The 15,466-nt window shown below is 33.3% G+C and overlaps 1 protein-coding gene and 1 long non-coding RNA gene across 2 annotated transcripts in view; one reads left to right on the top strand and one right to left on the bottom strand.

Annotated features, from left to right (window-relative positions):
* LOC129744210 (tensin-1) overlaps positions 1-15,466 on the bottom strand; it is a 357,316-nt gene that overhangs the window by 338,235 nt on the left and 3,615 nt on the right. The gene's annotated exons all lie outside the window — the stretch shown is intronic.
* Positions 7,829-15,466, top strand: part of LOC129744233 (uncharacterized) — a 10,374-nt gene continuing 2,736 nt past the window's right edge. Inside the window, exons 1-2 of the long non-coding RNA XR_008736860.1 lie at positions 7,829-7,941; positions 8,024-8,156. This is a non-coding gene — a long non-coding RNA (uncharacterized LOC129744233). The remainder of the gene's footprint in view (positions 7,942-8,023; positions 8,157-15,466) is intronic.

Below are 15,466 nucleotides of genomic sequence, written 5' to 3'. Positions count from 1 at the left end.
TGAACGATAGCTCTAGAAAAAAATTGTGAAAATGGTGTTTTTTTATACCCGTTAGACCCTACCCCCCCCTTAATCGAGTATGCTTATACAACTTCTTTTCAGCTCAATTTTTAAGTAGTTAAACGAACTTTAAAGTTGACAAAAAGTTCGCATAAATCGTCAAACAACTTCTAACCAGCTTCAAAATCCGCTTTATAAGCAGCATAAAAAATCGAAAAAAATACTCTTCCGCTCCTTCAATTGCCTTCTCAAGTCTGTTATTTTGATTCGTATTAATCAACTATATTTGTTACTAACTCACATTACATTTAAAAAACATGTTCTTACCAAGCCTTGAATCCGAGCTCACCGCTTGAAAGTTGAGATCCATACTTGTTGCCCTATATGAACATCATGAGTAGGCAACGATTTTACTCGATGTGATGATTTTCCTTAAAACGACTTTCAGGTTCTTTATTTCTACTTAATTCCCACTTTCAAGCTGTTAAAAAGTTCTTCCGGAACTTAATGTGTACTTTATATAGTTGTTTCCCAAGTAACGAATGTGTTTATTTATGCAAACACGTGTTGAAGTTCGAAAAAAGTAGATTTTAGCCTTTAAATCTACTTCAAAGTTTCTATAATACGAAGTTGCTTTTGAACGCCCGTTGGAACTAATTAAAAACTATTGAGCTGTACAAAAAGACTTGCAACCCTTTGATAGCTACTTGATTTTGAAAAAAATGAGAAGTACGTAACAAGTAGATTGTTTTTCTTCATACAAACTTTAAAGTTCCCAAAAAGTAGAAACAGAAACCAAAACAGTACTTTAAAGCTTTTTTTTGAGTATAGGCTGAACTTGATAAAGAATGAAGTTCCATGGACCTCGAAAAAGCATTTTGAACAGCAAAAAAGTTCCACAGAACTTTTGTACAGCTACAGTTGCGTTCAAAAAAGAATGAAATCGCGTGAAGCTGCGCACCCACGTCCAACTTTGACAAGCTGCCATTTCTCTCTCGGTTGATATTTTTTCTTGAAAATTTCACACAATCTAGTTCAACTATCCAACTAACATTCTGCGAAATTTGAAGTCTTTACAATAACGGGAAACAAAGATAGAGCTATTTCCGTAAAAAAGGGAAATTTGGAGTTGCTTCACTAAACTTGCTGTATCTTCGACAATTTTCATTGAAAATCCTTGAAATTTGGTCCAAAGATGTAAAAATGTTTGATCTAATACCAGGCCATGTTTCGTCAAAATCGATTAACGTGATCAAAAATGGTGCCGGGTAGAAAATCAGGTTCATTATCGCCCAGCAGACGATTTCATTCTTTTTTGGACGAATGTTTGTATGGAAAACATCGTAATCCATGTATTCTTGGAGTTTCTTTAACAAAATCAATATTTTATCACAAAAATCTTGTAAATTGATAGAAACTTCATTCGTGCTTTGTTTCGGAAGAGAAAATGTTTCAACAGAGTTCGAAATAAGAAGAACAGATATTCAGAAATGACCTGCTAATTATTCCGATAATCAAATTTGATATACAATTATAGCGAGTATTCAATATGCTTTTGTGTTTCAATACCAGCTCTGTTGGAACAATTTCTATTTCTAAACAAAGCAGGAATTAAGTTTCTATCAATTTTCAACCTTCTTTGAAATAAATTTTGATTTTAGGAAAGGAAAAACCAAGAATACATGGATTAATATGTTTTCCATACAAACATCCGTCCAAAAAAGAATGAAATCGTCTGATGGGTGATTTTGAACCTGATTTTCTCATTTTCATATGTGATGAAAGAAATTAGAGAAACATGAACTATCAAAGAACGAAAGAACATAAGCCGTAAATATCATGAAAATTTCGAAAAAGATACAACGGCTCACCGACAGGACTTGAACCTGCAATCTCCGCTTCGGTACAACGGCGCGTTAGCCAATTCCACCACGGTGAACGTGATGGAACCGGCGAACACGAGCAATCGAGCTCTGCCGATCAACTGCTGGACCTTCTATCGAAACACCATGTATATCCCGCATGTGATCTTTCCCTCTATTGATCTCTCTTGTTTCTCTAACCCCACCCATCGACTCGGGATTTTAGCCGAACGAGCACATGGTCGATTGCTTCGGGTTTGCCGCAACTTACGGTCAGATGAAGAAGCAATCAGTGCCGCTCAAGGTTCCGAGCAGACCAGTTACACAGGGAGGTGTTGCTCTGTTGAAATCAATACTGATGTTATGAAATCGCTTGGTACATCTTTGTACCTGAAAATGATCACATTTTCATATGTGATGAAAGAAATTAGAGAAACATGAACTATCAAAGAACGAAAGAACATAAGCCGTAAATATCATGAAAATTTCGAAAAAGATACAACGGCTCACCGACAGGACTTGAACCTGCAATCTCCGCTTCGGTACAACGGCGCGTTAGCCAGCTGACCGTAAGTTGCGGCAAACCCGAAGCAATCGACCATGTGCTCGTTCGGCTAAAATCCCGAGTCGATGGGTGGGGTTAGAGAAACAAGAGAGATCAATAGAGGGAAAGATCACATGCGGGATATACATGGTGTTTCGATAGAAGGTCCAGCAGTTGATCGGCAGAGCTCGATTGCTCGTGTTCGCCGGTTCCATCACGTTCACCGTGGTGGAATTGGCTAACGCGCCGTTGTACCGAAGCGGAGATTGCAGGTTCAAGTCCTGTCGGTGAGCCGTTGTATCTTTTTCGAAATTTTCATGATATTTACGGCTTATGTTCTTTCGTTCTTTGATAGTTCATGTTTCTCTAATTTCTTTCATCACATATGAAAATGTGATCATTTTCAGGTACAAAGATGTACCAAGCGATTTCATAACATCAGTATTGACCTGATTTTCTACCCGGCACCATTTTTGATCACGTTCATCGATTTTGACGAAACTTGGCTTGGTATTAGATCAAACATTTTTACATCTTTGAACCAAATTTCAAGGATTTTCAATGAAAATTGTCGAAGATACAGCAAGTTTAGTGAAGCAACTCCAAATTTCCCTTTATTACAGAAATAGCTCTATCTTTGTTTCTCGTCACTGTAAAGACTTCAAATTTCGCAGAATGTTAGTTGGATAGTTGAACTAGATTGTGTGAAATTTTCATGAAAAAATATCAACCGAGAGAGAAATGGCAGCTTGTCAAAGTTGGAAGTGGGTGCGCAGCTTCACGCGATTTCATTCTTTTTTGAACGCAACTGTATATATGAACTTATTAGTTCGTTCCTTAAGTGATATTCGAACTTTTGGTTGCTTGGGAAGTCGCCCTACTCACAGCTCAACTTGCAATGTTTAGCTCAGGAACACCAATCAAGCAATAAAATGGACACCGGAAGGGAAACCAGCACGACCACAACTTGCTCAACGACCAGTGCCAGCATACCACTCTCAAACAAACAAGGAAAATTTCACCGGAAGGAACGTACAGCAGTAGTGAACGAAACAGAACCGATCAAAGAAAATACAACAACCCTGTCCTGAGGACCAAAGAAACCAGCACACGGAAAACCAATCGATCTTGCTAGGAAAAATAAAACAGTTTTTGCCATACAACGGAACCTACGTGGGAAGAGCCCGTTTGCAAGAACTATAACTGCTAACCTCCAAATTCCAACCGGCAACACTCCAAGAGATCACAACAATCCAACCACATCAAAGGTTACACCACCCTCCTAAAGCCTAACGGCCAAGGTGCTGGACTATCAATAAAATGTGGTATCCCATACAATATAAAGCATGGATCACGATGAACTTTGTTCGGAAATGTTTCCACTATCAGTGCTGAAAATTTCATTGCGATTCGTTTTGTTCCAAAAAAGTTACACGTGATGGAAGCCGCGAGACGAAAATAAATTTTGGACACCCACGTCAAAAACCCGACGTGGTCGGGTTCAAAAATCGCAAAATACTGGCGCGAAATTCAAATCCTGGCCAAAAATTTTATAAAGCCACTGCAGTGGTGCACTGAACTGGTCGGGATGATGTCTCCGGCAAGTTCGAATTCGTTTTTGCCGATAAGTTTGCAAGAAAGTGTTTGATCTGGCAAGGTACTTGCAGCTGCGGACGAAAAAACCCGGTTTTTGTGAAAAACAACACCATGGACTCCGAAATGTACAAGGAGGAGGGCCTGAAAAACGTCGTACACTAGATCTCACAAAGGACCAGTTAAGTTTTCGCCAGATTTGGCAAGCTGCCACTACAGCAAAAAAAGTGCTACAGTGGTATCGGGCCAGCGGGTGGATTTTGTCGAAAAGGACATCAACTAACCCAACTGCCCTCAATTCCGCCCTATCCAAAAATATTGGGCAATTGTCAAGCAGAAGATGAAGAAGAATGCTAGGACGACTTGGGATACAACAGAGATGAAGAGATTGTGAAACAAAATGGCCGCTGAGGTCAGCGAATAGGGTGTCCAAACTATGATGAGTGGTACTCGACGAAAAGTTCGAAAATTCATCGAAACACTATTTTTTATTATTTATTCTTTAAAGAACAATAGAAACTTCACACTCCTCCCCTTTAGAACAGTTTGCATTCGTCTCCAGTCCCCACAAGAAACAACACTTGTCTTCCTCTATTGTTTCGCCTCTGTAAAAATTCAAAATATCGCTGACGGCCTCGAAGAAATCTATAACAAACCTCAACCGCAACCCGTTATTATCATGGGCGATTTTAACGCTCACTCTACTCCCTGGGGTGGTGTTCATACCTGCCTTAAAGGTTCTTTCCTTAAAAATTTTCTGATTCGTAATAATCTAACATTCCTAAAAATAGCTGCAGCCATACTCGCGTTGACCCCTCCACAGGAAATACCTCGGCTCTCGATCTTACACTGCTTTAATGGACCTTGGGTCCCAAATTTGATGAATCACCGGTCAAAACTTCTGTTCCGTAAGTAGCAAACGCCATAAAGACACGTCGGAAAAAAATACGAGCCCTTCGGCGAATGCCTGATAATAATCCGCAAAAAAACCAAGCTTTAGCTGAATTCCAAGCTGCATGATCATCCCCAAGCAACCAAATTCCCTTAAAAAGATTTCATAGAAGCTTAACCAGCTCTCGTTTCTGTCTGAACAGAATGCTAGTCAGCCCAAAATTTAAGTTCTTAAAGCTACTTTCAAGTTCGTTTAGGTGGCTGTAGCGAGTGCTATTCAGCTTCAAGAGTATGTCAAAAAACTTGTACGCGCCGAAAAAAATCCGGATGACAGATTACTCTAAACGACCAGATGACAGATTGCTATGTTGCCAGTCTATCATGGTATATCTCATTGATTTTAATTATATTGTTTTGATTAAAAAAGCTACTTACGCCTAGAAAATTGAACCACTGCTCTCTAGGTTGCAATGAAACTCACCCGCCTCTCGACCAATCAAGCAATAGTTCATTGCCGCTGTGATTATTAGTATTTAAACTGAATGTCATTGAATCAAAGCAATCGAAAGATTCCTTTTAATTCAACCACGGTAAATGAAAAGTTCATATACCAGTATTTCGATAGCAACTTACTACCTTCTTCAGTGAACGTTTTCGATTATCAATCGATTATCAATTGAAAACGTTCACTGAAGAAGGTAGTAAGTTGCTATCGAAATACTGGTATATGAACTTTTCATTTACCGTGGTTGAATTAAAAGGAATCTTTCGATTGCTTTGATTCAGTTGAATCATTCAACCAAGTAGGCTCATACCACAACAGAGTGAATGTCATTTGAGATGATTGAATGGGTTTGTCAGATTGTACCTTATTTCGTTCAATGGACTTTCAGTACATTTAATAAATAAAAACAAATATCCTCATCATCAAAAATTTATTCGAATATCTTAACATTGATAAGAAAAATTCGAAAAATTCTTAAATTCCATTTGTAAATACCAGTGCTGCTAAAAACAAAACAAATACCATGACAAGATATTGACAGACATTTTTGACATGTCGCTTAGAATTCTCTTAACAGTTCTTTAAAACACCTAGAAGTATCTTAACGATGCGTTAGAAAGTTTACAGCAAACGTTACCGATCTTCTTGAAAAAAGTTGCATTAAAAGCGCTTAGAAGTTCCGTTATCGATAATTTAACCTTTCCAAAGGCGATGGAAGTTCCTGAGTACCTTTTACGTTACAAGAGTCACCTGAAGCTCCCGTAAAACATTTTTTCAGCCAAATGTGAACTTTGGAGTTCCATCTTTAAGTAAAAACGCGACTTTTGGCTGCTTGGGTCGGCACGGGCTGCTATAAAGTTAGCCAAGGGATGCATCTGGAATGAATTTCTCGAAGAAGCCTTCAAGCTAAAAAGGCTAAATGGGGAAAATCGCCGTCAGTTTCACGTTCTTCTGAACAACAAAGTCTGCAACGACTTCTCTCGAACGATAAGCCAACCAAGTCTTTGACCTATCATTAGAAGATGGGTAGAATTCGACGTCTTGGATCTCCTGCTCTTATTTTATGTTTCCGGCAAAGGTCAACCGTGGGAAGAGGAGGGTTCCATTTTCAGGGCTGGATCCCATCTTCTAATGTGCATCTCGACTACAATAATAACTTCAGTTTGGAAGAACTTGAAATGGCCCCGAAGAAAAACGAAAGGCTTATCTTTCGGACGCGATGGCATAAGCTATCGCCTAAAACAAATCTACCCTTGACAGCCAAACTCCAACTTCTCCACTTATACAACAAAATATGGAAAAATGGCTTAGTACCAGATCACTCGATCTGCCTTTCGCTCAATCTATCCAAAGCATTCGACCAAGCCAATCGCAAGCGAATCCTTGAAACATGACTGCATTGGGGAGTAGTTGGAAATATGGAATACTACATTCAAAGTTCCCTGCAGAACCGTCGTTTCCGAGTTTTTCTCGATCTTCACCTAGATCGACGCATCGACACCGAAAAATCTTGCCACCCAACTTATCGTTCTGTCATCTTTTCTGACTTCGTGAGCGTACTAACAGCAGTGGCCTCCAATATCAGAAACCATTTCGATGTTCGCATTTGGCTGCACGAAGGTTTAACGGGACTTCCAGATAATCGTATGACGTTACAAAGTTACTCAGAAACTTCCATCGCCTTTTGAAGGGCTAAAGGATTAAAAATGGAACTTCATTGCACCTTTTATGCGACATCTTTTAAAGGCACCCATAGTGTCTGCTATGCTTTTTTTAACGAATTGATAAGATTAGATGAAACCCTTTAAGAGAATTACAAGCGATTTGTCAAATACTTCTGTCATTTATGTCATTATTCTAGGATTGTTTACATCGGCAGAACAATGGATTGAATTAATTCACCACCAGGGGGACAAAAAATAACTTTGGAACCCTTGGCGAGCATCAACGATCGACAGGCCCTGACTCATTGCGGTAAATATTTCCGCGAACCGCGACGTGAATACGGATTCCAGCTATTCGGACATCACCTGAACCCTGTAAAGTGTACTTTGTGAGCGTTTTTCGTGCAATTGTTGAGAAACTTATGTATATGCCTTATTAATAAATAAAAAGTGATGATGATTAACATTGTACTTATTTATTTAGTGTTGAAAAACGCAGGTTTCAATGGTGGAATAGAGTTATCTTTATTCATGTTTCGTCTGTGAGGTCAGTAGAATACAACTATATTAATTAGCGATAGCTAATTGTCACTTTCCACTTCTTATATTCCCTAACCGGAAAAGTACTCATTTCTCAATGAGTACTTTGATATTCTTACCCAGAATATCTGGCAACACTGTTGTGTCACCACAAACCCAATTTGAGTTTTCTCGCCTAACCGTGTGATGATGTAAACATTTGTACCGTGTTTACCATCATCACCTGTCATCAGCAATCATCGATCTATTGTTCTCGATTGCGAATTGGAAACAGCAAGAGGAACCAAAACAAACAATGTTTTGGTTCTGCTGCAATCGGCAGCAATGTGCTCCAACGAAATCGTAAGTATCAACATTTAGTGTGTCGAAAATCCCCTAAAAACAACAATGAATCCTCTCACCCATGGCTTTATGCATTTAATAGTGAAGTTTAAATACCAGAAGTTTAAATACCAGTAAATAGCAGTAATTACTGCTCTAGAGAACTATTGCTGGTTTGGTCGAGAGGTTGGTGAATTTCATTGTGACCTGGATAGCAGTGGTCCGATTCCCGAAAAGTAAGTAGCTTTGTTTTTGAATCTGTAAAAAAGTCAACATTTAAATCAATGAAATAAACCTAGATAGACTGGCAATCTATCAATCTGTCATCTGGGTGTCTGGACAATGTGCAAACGCATTTTTTTTCGTCGCGTAGAAGGTTCTTCACGTTCTCCTAGAGGCTCAATAGCATTCTCTTTAAAGTAAAGTAGCTTTAATAATTTAAATTTTAGAATCATAAGCATTCTCTAAGAACAACTGCAGAACGGTTTAAAATTCATTTGTTTCTCCTCCACTGATGAACCTTTTCCTTAGATGTAATGATCTCAACTTTACAAATGAACACAAATTGTTGCCCATTCAATCACAGCAAAACAGCAGCCGAGTTTCAACACAGGAGAATAAACAAACAATTTCTCTCTTTCGTTTTCTCTCTCCAATTTTTCAACTCTCTCTCAAGTATCAACTAACCGAACAAGAACGAATGAGAGATTTAAAATTCATTCAATGTTTACGTTCCACATTGTTTTCTGTGTTTTTTTTTCCTTTGAATCTTTCGTCCTACGTGGGATGCATCTCCCACAACAAACTAGCAAAAAGAAGAAAAAAAGCAAAGTCATATTAAACAAAAGCGCACATCGATTCGATAGTGCTCCGTAGTACGTTCGTGTAGGTGCGGAAATAAGCGATTTTCCGCCGCTTCTCGTGGGAGCGCTCGCTCAGTCAAAGTGGTGTTGATCCACGAAGACGATATTAGGCGACCGTCATTTTCATAAGAGCTTATCTTTATTTTGATGAATTGCATTGAAAATATTCGAATAATAAAAGGGTTGCAGAAGCCTGATTCTATTATGATTGATAAGTGAAGCATTGTCTTCCGATTTTCGAGTCATAAAAAAATCGACTTTTTTGAAAGTCTGCTACAATCTCAGATTTTCTTTTCTTGGAGGCATTCTGTTTTATTTTATTTTTTCGAGTGATTTCTTCTTCTCAAAATTTATGACGAGGAAAGGAGAATGTGGCATCCGATGAATACCAGAGGGTGGGTGGTTTGTTGATGTCGTTGCATCGCGCTCGAAATTGGGAAATGTGCACTCTGGTAGTAGGTATGGGAAAGGCAAAACTGGCTGGGAGCGAGAGAATTTGATGACGCGACGAGTGAATTATGAAATGGGATACCCCAAGCTGTTTCGAGGTTTGATGATGGGGTTTTAGGAAAACGTGTGATTTCTGATTTTTGAAATCTAAACGATCCTACATTGATGTAAGAATAATTTTTAGTTTATTTTCTATTTTTATCAAAACTTTTGAAGAAATATTCGAATATTTACCTGTAAAATGTGTTATATAAGGTTGTTAGGTAAATCCTCACTGACGATAAATACCTGAAAAGAAAGAAAAAACAAAAAGAGATGTACACAACTTTTTTTTTCTAAACTTTTCTAAAAAAATATTTTCAATAACACTTTTTAAGATCCCTTCTGCGACATTTTTCCGTAGGCTCTCTCAATCGACTACACGCTCAGATCAAAGTTTGCATAAATAAACCTTAACAAACGTAAATTTCCGCTCCAAAACGCCCATAAATTCAAATTTACCCTCTCAAACTCAACATTCAAACAATTTTGAACTCTGAACGGTCGGGTTCACCCGGAGAAGGAAGTTTCGAACGAAAAGTCATCCAAACGTCAACAACACCCGCTCGGGAAAACAATAAAAACAACATAAACAAACAACTCTGGGGGCCAGTTAGAGGAGCGAACAGGATTTATTTTGATTCACACATTTTGAAACGCTTCGAAAACATTCTCGCAGTCTTGGGGTGTTAGCAAAGCTGCGGAAGGTGTAATGGTCATTGAAAGAAGAGGGAAAAGTCTAGAAAAAGGAACAAATTTTGGACTTTAAGACCTCAAGAAAGTCTTCAGTCAGTTTTCATTCAAATCGATGATTTTTATGCTATAGTAGTCCATGACTTTCGCGAACCGCATGTGTATTTTTTTTCGTCCGCGAAAATTTCAACAAAATCATAGTTTTTAAAGAGTTTAATTATAGCGAAACTAAAGTGTTTCAGTTATATTTTGGCAGTGTAGTGATTTGGTGAAGATTTGTGATTTGGTGTTGTCAGATTTTGTGGGAGAGTATCTCTAACCTGAAATGGTTTACGAACACCTCTGGATGAGAAATGTTCTTGTTTCCAACAACTAACTGGGAAAACGCGTTCCATTTTTCACGTTAATTATCGTTGTTTTTTTTTCTACAATATTACAAAGCTAAACAAGTTCTAAAGTTTTCAGACACGAGCCTTTGAAGAGTTTTTATGTTTGGAGAAATTTTATATTTCAATAATCATTTGCATTACTCTACAGTTCATAATGCTTTTGTAAAAATTTAATGAGTTCCGAAGGAATGTATGTGATGGTCGTGTTAGAAAGTTTATCAAATAGTGGAGTCCAATTGAAAATCTGTTGAATTTCGTAACGTTATAATGCGAATGTCGCGTGAGCTTTCCTTAAAATGGTTTTATTACGAAAAACTACAAAAACTGACATAAACTAGCTGCAACTTCTTTCCATTAAGAATACCGGTAGCATGGACTATATGTGAAATACAAAATTAAAGTTGATTTGATAACTTTTTCAGCAGTTTACTGTGAATTCTTACGATTTTTCATACGGCGTAACGAAAGCTCACGCGAGAAATGTATATTTGTCGATATTTTCAATGATTGCTTAGATGAAAACTATTTTCATATTTTAGAAAAAGTAATAAAAAAAAGTTTATGATGCCATTTTTGTTTTATTTTGTTCAATAACTCCTCAATTTCTCAAAATATATTACATCGTTTATCGAGTTAATTATCGAGTCATTTTTTTTTTCATTTTTGAGTAATTTTCAAGTCATTTTTAAATCGCATTGAGTCATTTTTGAAACATTTTTGAGTCTTTGAGTCATTGAGTTAAATAATTTATGAGTTATTTTCAATTGGTTTTTAAGTATTTTTGGGTCATTGTTAGTTTTTTTTATCGTTTTGATTCATTTTAGAGTTATTTTCGATTCATTTTTGAGTAATTTTTAAGTTAAATAGTTTTGAGTAATTTTTGATTATTTTCGATTTATTTAATAGTATTTTTGAGTCAATGTTGAGTCATTTTGAATCATTTTAAAGTTATTTTTGATTCATTTTTGATTCTTTATGGAACATTGTTGAAATATTTTTAAATCTTAAGTCATTTTTTGAGTTATTTTTGATTCATTTTCGAGTGCTTTTGATACATTGAGTCATGAATAATTTTTAAATCAGTTTTGAAATATTTTCGATGTATTTTTAAGTCTTTTTGAGTCATTTTTGATTTATTTTTGTGAAATTTCAAGTAATTTTGAGTAATTTACGAGTCATTTTTTATTGACTTTTGAGTAATTTTCTAGTTATTTTTTTCGTTGTTGAGTAATTTTTAAGTTATTTCTAAATCGTTTGGAGTCATTTTTGATTTTTTTTTCGATTAATTTTTGAGTCCTTTACAGTCATTTTTTATATTTAGGAAAATATTAGTTCTTTTTGAGTAATTTTTGAGGCATTTTTAAATCACCTTTGAGGATTTTTTTTAAACATTTTTAAATCATTTTGAGTCATTTCTGAGTAAGTTTCGATTCATTTTTGAGTCATTTTTGTATTTTCTGTATTTTCTTTAATTTCTGTAATTTTTGTCATTTTAATCACTTTTTTTTTATTTTGTTTATTTTGTCAATTTTGTCATTTTTGTCATGTTTTTCAATATTGTCAATTTCGTCATTTTTGTCATTTTTGTCATTTTTGTCATTTTTGTCATTTTTGTCATTTTTGTCATTTTTGTCATTTTTGTCATTTTTGTCATTTTTGTCATTTTTGTCATTTTTGTCATTTTTGTCATTTTTGTCATTTTTGTCATTTTTGTCATTTTTGTCATTTTTGTCATTTTTGTCATTTTTGTCATTTTTGTCATTTTTGTCATTTTTGTCATTTTTGTCATTTTTGTCATTTTTGTCATTTTTGTCATTTTTGTCATTTTTGTCATTTTTGTCATTTTTGTCATTTTTGTCATTTTTGTCATTTTTGTCATTTTTGTCATTTTTGTCATTTTTGTCATTTTTGTCATTTTTGTCATTTTTGTCATTTTTGTCATTTTTGCCATTTTTGTCATTATTGTCATTATTGTCATTTTTGTCATTTTTGTCATTTTTGTCATTTTTGTCATTTTTGTCATTTTTGTCATTTTTGTCATTTTTGTCATTTTTGTCATATTTGTCAATTTTGTCATTTTTGTCATTTTTGTCATTTTTGTCATTTTTGTCATTTTTGTCATTTTTGTCATTTTTGTCATTTTTGTCATTTTTGTCATTTTTGTCATTTTTGTCATTTTTGTCATTTTTGTCATTTTTGTCATTTTTGTCATTTTTGTCATTTTTGTCATTTTTGTCATTTTTGTCATTTTTGTCATTTTTGTCATTTTTGTCATTTTTGTCATTTTTGTCATTTTTTGCCATTTTTGTCATTTTTGTCATTATTGTCATTATTGTAATTTTTGTAATTTTTGTCATTTTTGTCATTTTTGTCATTTTTGTCATTTTTGTCATTTTTGTCATTTTTGTCATTTTTGTCATATTGTCAATTTTGTCATTTTTGTCATTTTTGTCATTTTTGTCATTTTTGTCATTTTTGTCATTTTTGTCATTTTTGTCATTTTTGTCATTTTTGTCATTTTTGTCATTTTTGTCATTTTTGTCATTTTTGTCATTTTTGTCATTTTTGTCATTTTTGTCATTTTTGTCATTTTTGTCATTTTTGTCATTTTTGTCATTTTTGTCATTTTTGTCATTTTTGTCATTTTTGTCATTTTTGTCATTTTTGTCATTTTTGTCATTTTTGTCATTTTTGTCATTTTTGTCATTTTTGTCATTTTTGTCATTTTTGTCATTTTTGTCATTTTTGTCATTTTTGTCATTTTTTGTCATTTTGTCATTTTTGTCATTTTTGTCATTTTTGTCATTTTTGTCATTTTTGTCATTTTTGTCATTTTTGTCATTTTTGTCATTTTTGTCATTTTTGTCATTTTTGTCATTTTTGTCATTTTTGTCATTTTTGTCATTTGTTGTCATTTTTGTCATTTTTGTCATTTTTGTCATTTTTGTCATTTTTGTCATTTTTGTCATTTTGTCATTTTTGTCATTTTTGTCATTTTTGTCATTTTTGTCATTTTTGTCATTTTTGTCATTTTTGTCATTTTTGTCATTTTTGTCATTTTTGTCATTTTTGTCATTTTTGTCATTTTTGTCATTTTTGTCATTTTTGTCATTTTTGTCATTTTTGTCATTTTTGTCATTTTTGTCATTTTTGTCATTTTTGTCATTTTTGTCATTTTTGTCATTTTTGTCATTTTTGTCATTTTTGTCATTTTTGTCATTTTTGTCATTTTTGTCATTTTTGTCATTTTTGTCATTTTTGTCATTTTTGTCATTTTGTCATTTTTGTCATTTTTGTCATTTTTGTCATTTTTGTCATTTTTGTCATTTTTGTCATTTTTGTCATTTTTGTCATTTTTGTCATTTTTGTCATTTTTGTCATTTTTGTCATTTTTGTCATTTTTGTCATTTTTTGTCATTTTTGTCATTTTTGTCATTTTTGTCATTTTTGTCATTTTTGTCATTTTTGTCATTTTTGTCATTTTTGTCATTTTTGTCATTTTTGTCATTTTTGTCATTTTTGTCATTTTTGTCATTTTTGTCATTTTTGTCATTTTTGTCATTTTTGTCATTTTTGTCATTTTGTATTTTGTCATTTTGTCATTTTTGTCATTTTTGTCATTTTTGTCTATTTTTGTCATTTTTGTCATTTTTGTCATTTTTGTCATTTTTGTCATTTTTGTCATTTTTGTCATTTTTGTCATTTTTGTCATTTTTGTCATTTTTGTCATTTTTGTCATTTTTGTCATTTTTGTCATTTTTGTCATTTTTGTCATTTTTGTCATTTTTGTCATTTTTGTCATTTTTGTCATTTTTGTCATTTTTGTCATTTTTGTCATTTTTGTCATTTTTGTCATTTTTGTCATTTTTGTCATTTTTGTCATTTTTGTCATTTTTGTCATTTTTGTCATTTTTGTCATTTTTGTCATTTTTGTCATTTTTGTCATTTTTGTCATTTTTGTCATTTTTGTCATTTTTGTCATTTTTGTCATTTTTGTCATTTTTGTCATTTTTGTCATTTTTGTCATTTTTGTCATTTTTGTCATTTTTGTCATTTTGTCATTTTTGTCATTTTTGTCATTTTTGTCATTTTTGTCATTTTTGTCATTTTTGTCATTTTTGTCATTTTTGTCATTTTTGTCATTTTTGTCATTTTTGTCATTTTTGTCATTTTTTGTCATTTTTGTCATTTTTGTCATTTTTGTCATTTTTGTCATTTTTGTCATTTTTGTCATTTTTGTCATTTTTGTCATTTTTGTCATTTTTGTCATTTTTGTCATTTTTGTCATTTTTGTCATTTTTGTCATTTTTGTCATTTTTGTCGTTTTTGTCATTTTTGTCATTTTTGTCATTTTTGTCATTTTTGTCGTTTTTGTCAGTTTTTGTCATTTTTGTCATTTTTGTCATTTTTGTCATTTTTGTCATTTTTGTCATTTTTGTCATTTTTGTCATTTTTGTCATTTTTGTCATTTTTGTCATTTTTGTCATTTTGTCATTTTTGTCATTTTTTGTCATTTTTGTCATTTTTGTCATTTTTGTCATTTTTGTCATTTTTGTCATTTTTGTCATTTTTGTCATTTTTGTCATTTTTGTCATTTTTGTCATTTTTGTCATTTTTGTCATTTTTGTCATTTTTGTCATTTTTGTCATTTTTGTCATTTTTGTCATTTTTGTCATTTTTGTCATTTTTGTCATTTTTGTCATTTTTGTCATTTTTGTCATTTTTGTCATTTTTGTCATTTTTGTCATTTTTGTCATTTTTGTCATTTTTGTCATTTTTGTCATTTTTGTCATTTTTGTCATTTTGTCATTTTGTCATTTTTGTCATTTTTGTCATTTTTGTCATTTTTGTCATTTTTGTCATTTTTGTCATTTTTGTCATTTTTGTCATTTTTGTCATTTTTGTCATTTTTGTCATTTTTGTTGTCATTTTTTGTCATTTTTGTCATTTTTTTGTCATTTTTGTCATTTTTGTCATTTTTGTCATTTTTGTCATTTTTGTCATTTTTGTCATTTTTGTCATTTTTGTCATTTTTGTCATTTTTGTCATTTTTGTCATTTTTGTCATTTTTGTCATTTTGTCATTTTTGTCATTTTTGAATGCATTTTTGTT

Source organism: Uranotaenia lowii, chromosome 1 (assembly GCF_029784155.1).
Source record: "Uranotaenia lowii strain MFRU-FL chromosome 1, ASM2978415v1, whole genome shotgun sequence".
In the NCBI taxonomy this organism is placed as follows: Eukaryota; Metazoa; Arthropoda; class Insecta; order Diptera; family Culicidae; genus Uranotaenia; species Uranotaenia lowii.
This window is presented reverse-complemented; position numbering and strand designations above follow the sequence as displayed.